This window comes from Montipora foliosa, chromosome 2 (assembly GCF_036669935.1).
Source record: "Montipora foliosa isolate CH-2021 chromosome 2, ASM3666993v2, whole genome shotgun sequence".
In the NCBI taxonomy this organism is placed as follows: Eukaryota; Metazoa; Cnidaria; class Anthozoa; order Scleractinia; family Acroporidae; genus Montipora; species Montipora foliosa.
The window spans coordinates 23166612-23169111 of NC_090870.1; the positions used below are offsets into that span (position 1 = coordinate 23166612).

A 2500-nucleotide genomic window follows, 5' to 3' on the forward strand; every position below is an offset into this window, starting at 1 on the left:
GGGTTAAACAATGGTGGTGAAGTGAGAAAACTACCCCAACGGGGTACTGCTTATGATACTGAGACCAAACAGCTGGCAGAGTTGCTGCAGTACATTTAAGGCTATAAATCTGAAAAATGAATGGAACTGTAGAAAAATTTGGTAAGCGAGCAAGTAGCTTTTACTTATGAATTGTAAAATGCCAGAAATGCCAGTCATTTGTCAATTTAGAACTGGTTCCCCTAAGGGGTCAGATTTCTTTAGCCTACATCCAGAAAACAAGATTCTGTTACCTTTAAGAGTTGTTTAATTAAAAAACAAAAAACCCCTCCTCAGCAAACTGAATCCTCATGTTTGAATTCTCATTGATTTAATGACTTTAATGATATTATGCAAATTTTTTCTACAATAATACTCAAATACCATAAAAGTATTTTTAACCTAACTCTTTTGCAAAGTTTACTCCTTGAGCTACCAGCTTCAACTTTGATACTTTGTTCTAAAAGCCAAAGCCGTTGTATAGCAATGGTGGAGGTGATGATTAGTCACTTTGTTTTGGTTCAAATGAAGAAAGAAAGTCAAAGTAATGATAGCACTTTAACCCTTTCACCCCTAAACCGGCCATACCTGGTATTTTACTCTGTCTAAAGCCAGAGTATTTTGCTCTGTCTAACACCAGACAATTTTACTCGTCAATGGGGAACCCCATTGAGTCAACAGTCTTACAGTACTTCTCAACATAAAGAAAATGAAGTCTGTGGACTTGAACATTCCCAAAAAGAAATGCCGTATATTCCAAATATGGTTGCGTAAACTCTTCAAGATTTACCTGCTTCAGGAACTTCAAATCAATGAATATTTTGAATATTTTTCCTGAACTCCTGCAGACTTTGTACACTTTTTAATGGCCCTTTAAAAGTAACATTCAGAAATAATGCAAATACAACTGAGGCTGTTTTGCATTATCTACAAGACAAGACAACAATATCCTTTATTCAAACACAATCAATAGTAAAGCAATAACACATGCTTGTGGGGTCATGTGCTAGCTATAATAAAGATACACTACAGGAAATAAAAGCTTACAACTAACTATGTGACAGACATAGGATATCTACACATAAGGGATAAGAAAAATAAATCAATTGCTATCCAAAATATCATATTGCAAATACACCAAAAGGTACCGGTTGATTCACAAGTTCCTTGTGCAAAATGGTAGAGCATGTTTGAAGTCCAGCAGGACCAAGATGAGAAGTTATGATAAAAACTTTAAACATATTTTTTACCAAAATTATTTTACTGCCATCAACCCCAATGAGACCTTATGCATGGGACACTGTTTCTAGCTGCAGCTCCAAATCACATAATATATTAATAAATTTTGCCATGTAAGAAAAGAACAAACATGTGGGGTGTAAGCAAAAAAAGTCCAAGGCAATAAAGCTTCCTTTCAGCCTTTTCAGGAACAACTATCCACTGTCAACCATACTTGACTCAAAACAGAATTTCCTTGATCCAACAACACATGACAGTCCCCTAAAACCAAAATTACATCATTAATGCTTCCAGAAAACAATAGTCTAAAAAACCTGAATCTATAGATACCTATATACATCTGTACCTACACTTCTGTTCTTCCAAACATTATTTTAACTAACATGGATTTTGATTTTGATTTTAAACTCAAATTAATTGCAAATCCATAACTTGGTAACTACTTGAACGCAAGGATCGTTGAGTTGTGACTGCTAAAAAGTATAATAACCTAGACATTCACCAGAAAAGGGAATATAAATGACCTTAAGAGCAGCTATTTAAAATATTTGATACTAGGGTTACGTTCCGAATGAGACAATCACATTCAAAATCAAATTCATATCTGATCGAATCATTGATCATTCATGTAGAGGTGCCGATCGTAAGGTGTGACGCAGAAAAAAATAACCTTCACGTTGAACAATATTGCCATTTCCCTGCCACCTGGTACAAGCCAATTCACACATGAACGGAAACCTTAGGAATCCTCCTTTCTGCACATTACAGTAACTTTTTGTACCCGGTGGCAACAAACTTTCCACATTAAAAATTGCGCAAAACACTCACCTGTTTCGCAGCTCTTTTCCCACGAAATAAAATTTTCCAGGAGCAAATTTTCCGAGGATGCTGGTTGGATTGGACTTTCAAACGATTTACACAACATAGACGTTCTCTAACAATACACTCCACTTGAAACTGGCGTTAAAACTAGCCTTGATCGCTCTAAAAAGAACGGAAACCAACAAGCTACCGATTCTCAAACGCCAGCCATTTTTCTGTTCATCTCGGGAGTGCTTTTTTCACGAGAGCCAATGATAGTCCCGGAAACGCGTCACGTGTCATATCGCGCGACTCATGCGCAGACATTTTTCGCCAGTGAATTGCTGTCTAATGCTGTCTCCATCGAGTTCTAGAAACACGATTTTTAACCAATCAGCGCGCGTATTTTCTTAGGACTGTTTTCTAAGTAATGATACTGTCT

The 2500-nt window shown here is 36.5% G+C and overlaps 1 long non-coding RNA gene across 1 annotated transcript in view; it reads right to left on the reverse strand.

The window, feature by feature from the left end:
• Positions 1-256: 256 nt before the first annotated feature.
• The window catches only part of LOC137990577 (uncharacterized), a 2931-nt gene continuing 687 nt past the window's right edge, over positions 257-2500 (reverse strand). The window contains exons 2-3 of the long non-coding RNA XR_011121518.1: positions 2086-2428; positions 257-1518 (exon numbers count right to left, since the gene is read on the reverse strand). This is a non-coding gene — a long non-coding RNA (uncharacterized lncRNA). The remainder of the gene's footprint in view (positions 1519-2085; positions 2429-2500) is intronic.